Source organism: Oryza sativa, chromosome 8, assembly GCF_034140825.1.
Source record: "Oryza sativa Japonica Group chromosome 8, ASM3414082v1".
Taxonomy (NCBI): Eukaryota; Viridiplantae; Streptophyta; class Magnoliopsida; order Poales; family Poaceae; genus Oryza; species Oryza sativa.
The window spans coordinates 2,574,726-2,586,154 of NC_089042.1; the positions used below are offsets into that span (position 1 = coordinate 2,574,726).

General features: G+C 50.1%; 1 long non-coding RNA gene and 1 other non-coding gene across 3 annotated transcripts; one reads left to right on the forward strand and one right to left on the reverse strand.

The window, feature by feature from the left end:
- Window positions 1-5,918: 5,918 nt before the first annotated feature.
- Window positions 5,919-8,367, reverse strand: LOC112939877 (uncharacterized). Its single transcript, XR_003243797.1, has 2 exons — window positions 8,101-8,367; window positions 5,919-7,006 (listed from the first exon to the last, which is right to left on the reverse strand). It is a non-coding gene; the product is annotated as an uncharacterized lncRNA (long non-coding RNA).
- A 1,710-nt stretch (window positions 8,368-10,077) lies between these two features.
- LOC112939890 (uncharacterized) lies at window positions 10,078-11,429 on the forward strand. Of its 2 annotated transcripts, XR_010734263.1 has the most exons (3): window positions 10,078-10,224; window positions 10,946-10,978; window positions 11,147-11,429. It is a non-coding gene; the product is annotated as an uncharacterized protein (transcript). The 2 variants fall into 2 exon arrangements; XR_010734262.1 differs by lacking the exon at window positions 10,946-10,978.

Below are 11,429 nucleotides of genomic sequence, written 5' to 3' on the forward strand. Positions count from 1 at the left end.
ACGCCGATCCCCTTCGCCGCCGCTCGCCGGCGATCTCCAGCCGCCCGCCACCGCCGCTCCCGTCGCTGCCGCGCTGCGCCGCCACCACCTATAGCATCACACCACCCCACCGCACCCCGGCATCCACTCCATCTCCCTCCTCCACCGCCGGAACCACCTTCCCATCGCGAGGCCGAGCCACTACCGCCACACACCGCCTTCAGCCGGCCGCTGCCGCCGCGTTAGTCGTCGCCGCACCTCGCCGCTTGCGCCGTCGGCAACGCCGTGCCAAGCTCTACCCCGGCCTCCGCTCCGTTTCCCCATTCCACCACCGCAACCACCCTTCCACCGTGCATCCCGAGCCACCTCCACCATACGCCGCCTCCAGCCGTGTGCCACCGTCGCCTTAGCCGCCGCCGCGTCGCTCCGTCTTCACCTCTCGCCTCGCAGCGCCGTGCAGCACCTCGGTCACCGTTGTTCATCGCTGGAAACCCACCGGAACGTGGTATCTCTCGGTCGCCGGTGAGCCCCACCATTCCTCTCCTCTCCGGCGTGGTATTCTCGCCGCTCCGGTCACCTATTTCCCTCCCTAACCGCTCCAATAATTTCCCCAGGTCTTGCCGGCCCTCGGCCGCGGCTCCGCCATGGTCGGGCGTCGTCGAAACGCCGTTCCCGTCACCTCCCGTGCCGGCCGCCGCCATCCTTTCCGCCGCCGGTCGCCTCCCCATGGTCGTCTCGCCGTCGCCGCCCTCGGTGAGCACTCCCCTCCCCTCTTTCTCCCCTTGGTCGGTCGCCTCCCGTGCTTGCACGCGTCGTGCCGCCGCCGCCGGTGGCCGCCCGGCCCGTGTGCCGCCGTAGCTTTGGTGCCGGCCGCCGCCGTCGCCAGCCTTGTGTGCGCGCTGGCCAGGCCGCGCCGCCCGGCCGTCCCCAGCCGTCAGATCGGTCCCGGCCGATCCGGGCTGTCGGGTGCGCAACCGTGTGGCCGGCTGACGCCGTGGACTCGGTCCACGGTGGGCTTTGCTGCTGACGTGTGGGGCCCACCCCTTTGTGGACGCGGTCTGTGCCTCACCCCTTGCCGACGTCAGCAGTCCCTATTTCCTTTGAGAAATTAATTAATAATTGCGCAATAAATCGAGTTTAATTGTAGAAATTCATTTAAATGGCTCGAAACTTCTAAAATTCATATCTAATTCATTCGAACTCCGGATTGAGCCATTCAACTTGCAAAATTCATCTAAAATTGAGCTCTTCATGTTTGTTACTTTTGATGTACTGTTTTCTTGGTGTTTATTAGAGTTTTTCCTCGTTTTGCGTGCCAGCGTGTAGTTCCCGTTGTTTCGGAAGATCGCGTTCACAAGGATAAGAGTTCAGAAGATCCAAGTGAAGAAGCAAGGCAAGTCACACATTCCCCTTGAGCATTTTGATCCTAATTTTACAAATGTTTTATCATTTGCAAATAAAATTGCATGTCTTGCTAATTACATGGGAATAGGGTTTACCTATCTGCTCGCTTGTGCCATGTTTACTTGATATCTGTCCTTTGTCAACCTTGGGTAATAAATAAACTAGCTCATGTTACTTATGTGACCTAGCTAGAACTATATGCTTAGCCCTGCTTAAATAACACTAGCTCAGTTGATGGGATAATTACAATATTAGACCTTTTTAGTATCAGAATGAGCTGCGTGCTCGAGACACCTGGCCATGCTTCATGGTCGTAATTATCCAACTAAAATGCGACTACATGGTGGGCTGTGGGTGCATGGTTTTGCTAGTCGCACCCATGGCAATTAAGGACCGGTTCGCGGGATGCCCTGGAAGAACTTATCGTACTTACCACAAGCCAGCGTGGGCAACGGCTGGGCTTGTAGTGTAGCTTTTCTCTAGCCGATGTACCCAGGCGAGGGTGGGCGTGATGGAGTTGGGTCGGCCGGGGTGTCCGGTTGATCGGCTTCCGGATTCACCGCGGCACGAAAGGGGGGCTGCCCGTTGCCTGCTGGGGACGGGGGCGAACCCTAAGGTGTGGTGCGATCGGTTAGAGGGGGTTATGCGAAGGGTCCTGTCACGGCCTCTTTCCGGTATGTCGTGGTGGCATGTCGGCGCACGGAAACGTGTCGTGGGGCTGTGTCTTGTGGGTACAGTTGTACACCTCTGATCAGAGTAAAACTATTCGAATAGCCGTGCCCGCGGTTATGGGCGGTCGACCAGATTCACCGTGATTAGTCTCACACTTAATAAATCGACCTAATGCACTGTAGTTCAGGTGGGTTGGTTGGGCCTGTTCAACGTGGTGTAGCGTTGATCAGTGGAGATTTAAGGTTACTTTAATTACTCAACTGTTTTACTGTTTTGCTTAATAAAATGCTTTACAACCGCTTTTATGCAAATAGCCACAAACCATCCTTGTATCCCCTTGCACGTCTGCATCATTGGTGTGGCTTGCTGAGTACGGTGGTTGTACTCAGCCTTGCTATTATTCCCCATTTTCAGAAGTGTAGTGCTTCTGAGCTGAAGACGAAGTTAGAAGACCAAGGCTCAGACCCCAGTTGAGTTTTGCCTGTGGAGTGGAGCTGAAGCCCCGCTAGGATCGCCTTTTTCCGCTGCTGCTGCTTCCGTTTCGGTGTGAGGACTAAGTGCCCCTTCTGTAAGTATTTTACGCTTTATTTACGTTTGGAACTGTATATTACTTGTCGTTTTGTGTACCCTGGCTGGTCCTGTACAGGGATTTAATACACAAAATAGTCTGAAAATTTAGGGTTAAATTTCTGGGCATGACAGAATTGCACCAAATGGATGTTAAGACGGCATTCCTGAACGGTGATTTGTATAAAGATGTATACATGGCACAACCAGAAGGTTTTGTTATGAAAGAAAAAGAACATATGGGATGTCATCTAAAGAAATCGATTTATGGACTAAAGCAAGAATCAAGGCAGTGGTATCTAAAGTTTGACCATATCATAAGACAATTTGGTTTTAAGGAGAATAAAAAGGATGACTGTATATACGCTAAGTTTAAGGAGAGTAAGTTTATCTTCCTAATATTATATGTCGATGACATACTCTTAGCCAGTAATGACAAAAATATGCTACTGGAAACAAAGAAATTCCTGGTCTCTAAGTTTGAAATGAAAGATCTCGGTGAAGCCACTTATGTGTTGGGTATAGAGATTTACCGAGACAGATCGAATGGTGTTTTGGGGCTATCCTAGAAAGCATATATAGAAAAGGTACTGAAAAAGTATAATATGCATAATTGTTTAGCCTCGCCTGCTCCTATAATGAAGGGTGATAAGTATGGAAAATTCCAATGTCCTAAGAATGAGTATGAAGCTGCGCAGATGAAATCAATACCATATGCTTCAGCTGTCGGAAGCATAATGTATGCACAAGTGTGCACTCGCCCTGATTTAGCATTTGTTACCGAGATGCTTGGCAGATATCAATCTAATCCAGGTCTAGAACACTGGAAATTAGCTAAGAAGACCTTGTGTTATCTACAAGGCACTAAAGACCTCATGCTCACATATAGAAAGTCTGAAAACCTTGAAGTTGTCGGTTATTTGGACTCTGATCTTGCAGGGTGTGTTGATGATAAGAAATCCACGTCAGGTTATATTTTCACCCTTGCAGGGGGAGCTATATCGTGGAAAAGCTCCAAACAAAGAGTTACTGCATCGTCGACAATGCAGGCTGAGTATGTGGCATGTTATGAAGCTACTAGACAGGCAATATGGCTGAAGAACTTTATCCTGGGATTGAGAGTGGTCGACAGTATATCAAAACCACTCAAATTATACTGTGATAACAAACCAGCAGTATACTATGCGAGTAGCAACAAATAAGTGCTTCTGCCAAGTACATTGATATCAAGTACCATGTCGTGAAAGAAATGATCCAGGATCAGACAATAAGCGTTGAGTATATGAACACTAAGTTGATGTTAGCGGATCCACTTACAAAAGGCCTACCACCCGTTGTATTTAAAGAACATGTTGCCAGCATGGGTTTGGTAGAAAAGCCTTTGATCCTGGAAAAATAGGAACCTATATGGCACTGACTCCCCATAAAACTAAGGCGGACTCATTTTGAAATTAAATAGGAACCATAGTCACTTGGTTCAGTGGTGCTTAATTGACTATTGTAATCTAGTGTCTTGATGTACTGTTTTGTTGAAAAGTGAGTCCATAAGTTTGTATAAGCCTGATGTAATAAGTTCAAAGAGCTCGTAAGATTAAAGTTCATTTTAAAATATAATGGTGTACTATAGTCACTGGATTTTGTGGTACTTTATATTGATCACTGTAATCTTTTGTCTTGGTATGCTATTATGTTGAGAGATGGACTTATAAGTTTAGCCTCACAATCAAGGGGGAGAATGTTAGTGTGAACACAAATGTGATCTTGCGGCTAAACCATAGTCGGCAAAAGAGAATTTTAGGGCGGTCACTACAGTGATCAACCTTTCAAGAATATCCCTGATCGGGGGATTTACCGCCTCTTCCAGTGTCGGTTCCCCCTGTGTGCAGTGTCTATAAATAGAAATCAATACCTAAGTGTTAAACCCTAAGAGATTTCTCTCGCTACCCGATCAAGCAAAACCCACTGAGAACACAGGGAAGAACCGAAACACATCTCTCTCTGCTTCCAATCGAGAAGTGAAGAAAGAAGAACAAAGGCCTAGAAATGGGAACCCCTGAAGATCAAGGTATGATCCAAACCTATTTCAATTTGTAGTTCCACTTTGTGCCAAACCGATCCTAAGCAATCCAACATCAGTGACCTCAAGCTCGGTCAGTTTGTCCAGTGGCTGACGGAAACACGTCTCGTTGTCTTCTGGTTTCTCCAATACTAGAATATGACCACCGGATTCGATTGTCTTCTGACGGAAACGCGCCTGGGAAGTCGACAGCTGCATCCCTGTCTTCTAGGGTACTGAACCTGAGGAACATTGCACCGCGCCCCGCGGGGTTCAAAGAGAAATGAATGTTGGGGAGATACTCTCTCATGGCGTCCCATGTCACACGTGAAGGCTCAGAGGCAGCAGGGAACATGAAAGCTGTGGCATAGTGAGCAGTGATTCTCATATCCGCAAAAGGAGCAAACACATCATAGTGGAGGGGGTACATGCAGAGCAGTTCAGCAAAAGCTGGGGTGAGCTGTCCAACCGGGATGCTTGCCACAGAGAAAATCTCATCCGATTCCACATCCACCGAGGAGGAACTGCTAGGAGTTCCAGCTGGTCGGTAGGTCCCCGCCCCAGACAGAGCATTCACACGAGGTAGCCCAGCAGATGCAGGCGGAGGGGGGGGGACCTAGTGTTGAAGGACAAAACAGGGAAGCGAGCAGGGCAAGCAGTGGTACTATCTTCATAGACAAAGATGTCCTTAACCTCTTCCAAATCTGAGATTCTGACCGGCAGTGCTGCGGTGCGGTGAGCCACTAGAACAGCCAGACATGGGTGCGGCATGGGGGGACTGAACAGTTGCTCCAAGTTGAAAGATACCTCGGTGTCCCAGAAGTCAGCTACCTCAGCAGTGGCAGCAGGGGGGCCTCCGAGCTCGCTAGGGGCAGAACAGCAGGGCCAATCTGAGAGCCAGCACCCTCCATCTTGAGTGTTGAGGCGAGGAAGGGGGCTTTAGGAATGACAGTTTTTTGCGCACGAGGTGGAGCTTTGCGGACCTAGCGGCTTTGGAACGTTCCGGGGGGGGGATGGCGTAGTTGCGGCTGAGGATCGACAGGAGGACTAGCGGTAGCCCGTGCGCCGGTTGGTGGGTGGGGTGAGTAAAACCTCACGGTAAGAGCGGGGAGGGGTGGTAGCTGGTGGCGCGGGGTTGAGTAAAGGCTTGAGTGTCTAGGGTGGAAAATAACGTCTAAGATCTCGTTTGTTTAGAGATACATATATATGTGGGCGTGCTAGTGTACCTAAATACACAATGTAAACAAAACATAGGGAACATGCTCTTTATTAATCTTAAAAGATCATAAATACAAATTCCCAATGCAATATATATGTATGCGCGCTCCATAATCTGTCATTGGACAGATCTGACTTGTGCGATGTGGTCTCCTGGTTCCTGAGGCCTCGAGAAGCTCCCAGTTAATTACCTCCGCAAGTTTAGGCATGCAAGAGAACCTCCAATTAAGCTGCTTGTGGTCGTCTCGTCGTCTTCGCTTCGCGTTCTCCATGCATGGTTGTGATGATGATGTAGATGTGTAGACGTGAGCTCCGGCAGCGATCCACGGCCTCGTCGGTCCGTGCGCCGGTGTTGGTAGCGTGGCCTTCGCATCAGCTTCGCCCACCCTCCGTCGTCTAGCCTCGTCGGTCTTGAACAACGTGTCGATGTAGATTGTTGGTGAAGACATGCATGGAGTTGCGTAGCTCGAACGACTTGACGTCACAGCAGTTGCGTCGAGATTAGATTAGAGGAGAATCAGGAACTGTTGGAGATGATCAGCGCATATAATAGCTGGATTTAATCACAGCTAACACCCCGTTGAGAAGGACAAGAATGAACAGGACTTGTTGCATGGTACTATAGCATTTTGATGATGTGTCGTCTTCTGATTGGTCGGCCATGTTGCCACCATAATTAGCTTAATTAGCATGCTTGCATTTGCTAACTTGCTATCTCCCCGTCGCTGCCGCCACGCCGCCGTGCGACGTGTGTGTATGTGAGGCCGACGGTCGTCCTGTCGTCCTTCGGGTGCTGCCGCCACGCGCCAGTCGCCAATCGCCGATCCGATCATGCGATGGGAGACCGCCGGCCGCCGGTCGCCGATATTTGTTGACGTAGATCGAAAGCCGTCGTCACCCACACGAAGTGCCGCCGGCTGCCGGTCGTCCATAGCCGCCGTCGCCTGCACGGATGCCGCCGGCCGCCGGTCACCGATCTAGGGCCTGTTTGGTTGGTGCCCTGGGAGCTGTGCCTGAGAAATTTAGGTGCCTGAGAAACATCGGAGAAGTGCATGTGCTTTGCCTGGTCAGGCAACCTGAGATTTTGCTTGTTTGGTTTGGCACACTTGCCTGAGAGAAAGAAAAAGTGATTGGGCTTAGATTATTTATGTTAATTATGTGTTCATGGGAAGAAACAAAAAATCGACCAAACTCTATGCGCATCTTAGCTCTGAGAAATTAATAGCACGCACACAAAGAAGTGAAAAAGAAATAGGATGCTAAGAAAGAGATCCCCAAATCCAATAACCGGCAAATTAAACTTTCAATTCCCAGCCGCATGCAAATCAAATCAATTAACGAAACAAATGGAGGCAGCCAGCTTGGTAAGACGGTAGATCCAGCTAGATAGATGACAGGGGCTGCTTCATGCGAGAAGGTGAGAGATCGCACTATACCGCAAACCACAGCAAAAACTGAACGAACCTAGCGAATCGGCAGCTTCCGTTGGACCTGGCGATGGCTCCGTACGACGGGCGACGGCCAGAGGCGGGGGCTTCGCGCGACGGCGGCCGGTGGCAGGGGCTTCGCGCGACGGCGGCCGGCGACAGGGGCTTCCCGCGACGGCGGCCGACGGCGGGGGCTTCGCGCGACTGCGGCCGGCAGCGACAGGAGCTTCTCGCGACGGCGGCCGACGGCGGGGGCTTCGCGCGACGGTGGCCAGGAGAGGGGCTTCCCACGACGGCGGCCGATGGCAACGATACCGATGGCGGTGGCTTTGGGCTTTGGCTTCGTGCAGCGCTAGCTGAGCATGGGACTTCGCAAGAGATTAGGCTGGTAATCCTCGAGCGATGCTACGCCTCGAGCTCAGGCGACCAAAATTGGTCGCCTGACTCAGGCTAATGACATGCCAGGTTTCATCAGGCCAGGCGAGTGGAAAAGGGGCTGAGGGTGGCAACCAAACAAAGGGTAAAATAACTCAGGCTTGTCTCAGGCCAGACAAGTTTTCCTCAGGGTAGCAACCAAACAGGCCCCTAATCTGTAACCGGGCGATATTTGTTGACGCAGATTGATAGCCGCTGCCGTCTTCCGGCGCCATAACACCAGCGCACGCCGACGCAGCCGCACGAGTGTACTCCTCCATACTCTAGTTGATGCCTCTCCATGCATGCGTATGTACGTGCTGCATATGAAATAAGAAAGAAACTGATCTTAATTAATTTTACCTTGGAAGACCATCGATTCCATCTCCCTCCTCGTGCTCCCCTGCCGGACGCCGGTTCGTCCGAAGCTGCTCGCCACCGCCGGTGTGCTCCGGCCGCGCGTGTGCTGTCGCTTCGGTGCTGGATGATGGATGTGTTAATGACGAGGGATGGCTGCGTCGAGGATGGATGGTTGCGTTGTGTGTTGATCGATGGGCCGATGCGTTGATGATAGATGGCTTGTGGATACTGGATGCGTTGGTGGATGATTGTGTGGATGAGTTCGTGAATGCCCCCTGGCTGCCGAGGGGTCGACGCCTTATATAGGGGCCTGAGGTCGGTGCTCGGCGCGCCACGTCCGCGCGCCGTTTCCTCCGCGTCAAGTTCGTTGCAGATAAGGCTTGATCGATCAGTTTGTTATTTGTTCATATCCTTCTTTGATTTTATCTCTTAGCTTCTCCTGGCGTCAAATATCTGATTTGTAATTCGTTTTGTTTCTCTGCTGCTGGGCCACAGTCCGGTGATAAGCGCCTCGCCAGCGCTCGCGCGAAGTAACTAACTCGACCAAGTTTGTTATAGAGATAAAATTAATTGGTTTATTGGTTATCTCTTAATTCATCTGGTTTTATCTCTTCCGCACGCGTGAGCAGAAGTTGTTCAGATAAATTGAAACCCCAGCTTATCTCTCTAATTTGATCGATAAGTAAACTCATCTAGCCGATAAATCAAAACTGTGGATATGTATAATACGCCGCGATTGTGTCATTCACTGATATGGGCTAAGCCCAGGGGCAGGCGCATTAAATTTCTTAATTAAGCCCATTAATCACCTCACCCTTAATCAAACACCATATATTTGTATACTGCCATGCATGCATGCATGCATGCATGCATGGATGTACGTAGTTGCTTCACCGGCCGACTGACATAGCTCGCTCTTGATTCAGTATACACACGCATATATACACTAATTGACAAGTATAGATTGGGCACAGTGCGTATTTCTATATTTGCATGGCGCATGCACACATGAACTATCAGGTTCATCGTTCTAGCCGCTGCAAAAATGCCATCAAACATTGAGTTCTCAAAAAAAAAAAAAAGTAAAGGCTTGGGTGGCTGGGCGACATTAGTGAGAGAGAGTAAGGGGCTCGGTTCCAGCATTAAGTCACAGGCACTGTTCGTCTTGACAATTTGAAAATCCTTGACCGGAGCGGGAAGTTTGTGCGAAGAAACTAGTTCATCCATCGTAGCCAGGAATTTTGATTTCACAGCCTGGGAAGCAGCCTGAAGCGAAGAATGAAGCGTAATCCCTTTTTGATTCAGAGCCGAAGTACCAGTCATGATCATCACATTAGCAACATTGGCGCTAGTAACCGTTGTGACGAACAGAAACTTTGCGAGTAAGAGGAGAACCAGAAGTTCAGGAGATTTTTTATGGAGAAGATATTTAGATGTGGCATACTGGGGGAAGTAGCAATCCAAAGGGGTGTGGCATGATCTGGTCGGAGGTGGCGAAGAAGACCGGAGAGGCAGACAGACGAATGGAACTTTTCCAGAACAAAGGTGGAGAAAGCGACACCGGGCTTAAAGGAAGGAGGAGCAGAGGAGGGAGACCGACCTCGCGGGAGGGGGCGGAGGCGAGCTGAAGCCGGTGGAGTGGGGAGGATCCCCGAATCTCCGGTGGCAACAAGGCAGCGCTCCGCTGCATTTGGGTCGCTAGAGGAGTCGCCCTCAGAGTCGCCTTTGGAGTCGCCCTCTCTCATCTTCGTGGAATAACAAGTGCTTTGCTGGGGTTTGAGCATTATGCTGCAGCATCCCTAGCTTCCCAGCAATCTTCTTTAGGGTTTGTTCGGTTGGGCCGGGAACGGCCAGGATCGGGGCCCAATCCCCATGGATCACCCCGGCGAGAAAGAAATCCCGGCCCATGCGAAATTGTGCGTTCGGTTAAGCCCTAACGTGGATTTTAGCCTGGCCCACCACGGTGTTTCCCTCTTCTCTAGGTCCGGGAATAAATCAACTCCTCTCTCGAGAGGAGGCGGCGGCGCAATGACGTGACGGCGGAGGCGGCGCGCGGCGCGACCCAGAGGCGACGGCGATGGCACGGCTCTCTCCCCTCCGGCCGCCACCTTCTCTTCCAAAGCTAAGGTTAGGGTTTTCTTCTCTTCTCCTTTTCCCATCGTCGCCGCCATCTCTCTTCTCGCCGTGCGGCTTTCTCTCTCGTGAGCACAGCACGTCGCGGTCTCCGCGCTTCCCTCCTCCCCTTCCTTCCTTCGGCTGGGCCCGGGCAGGTGTGTGAGCGCTCAGCTCCGTACCGGCGATTCGTCGTCCTCCTCGTATCCTGCTTGATCTGGTGAGTTCTTGGTTGGGTGGGGATGGGTGCTCTGCTCGATCGATCCCGTGTGTTCTTCTCGTAAAGATTCGTGCGCGTAGAGTTATTCAGCCGCTCGTATACTTTTGGTGCTCGTAGGTTCTTCTCCTCCATGGATAAAAGAGGTTTGTGTTAGTGCCTTTGGTATCTGCTGTGTATACTGTGATAGCTGTAGTATTGTGTTTGAGTCCAAGTATTGGTAGCAGTGTCCGGATAGGTGTCAAATTGGTTGGTGTTTTTGGAGATTTTAAGATGTTCCTCGCTAAAACAATGAAACTGGGGAAGATTTGTTTCTTGGCTCATACAGGGGATATTTGCATGCTGAAGTCCGGTCAAACGACCAAATTTGCTTCTTCCCTTTTATTGCATTGATCCAAGTGTGACTGCAGTTTTGTTCACAAGAAATCCAAGCGTGCCTGATCTAAGTTCCTGTTTAAGTCTGGTAATATGTACGGATTTTAACTTGATGTTCTTGTTTTGTTTTGAGATATTGTGCAGAAAAATGGAAGTTTCATAACAGTATTTACGATGGTTAGTTCTATCACAAGTTTTATTTTCACAACTTTAGATTTGAGCATTATGTCACTGTAAGCAGGTCATGTTTCTAATCAGCACCACAGAGGGTTTTTTTTAATGCATTTACAGAGTATCATGATTCTTTATGGAATTGATCCAAATGCTGTTCCATTTTGTTTTCAGAGATGGGGAACACTGTAGCTGGGCGACTGAAGCTCATGGTGGCATTAGTGCTATAGCTTAAACACTTGCATCGTTTTGTAATTTAGTTCTTAGTTAATTAATCAATTATTAGTTCAGCATTGTGCAAATAGCTAGCAGGCAAAAAGGATGGTTTGGACACAGACGGCAAAAAGGACTGTTTATTGCTCGGTCTTGTTTGTAAATTGTGATCAAGATGCCAGCTAATCGGTGCAAGTTGCCGGAGTTGATTAGCTATAGATATGCATCAGATTTCATTGCATTA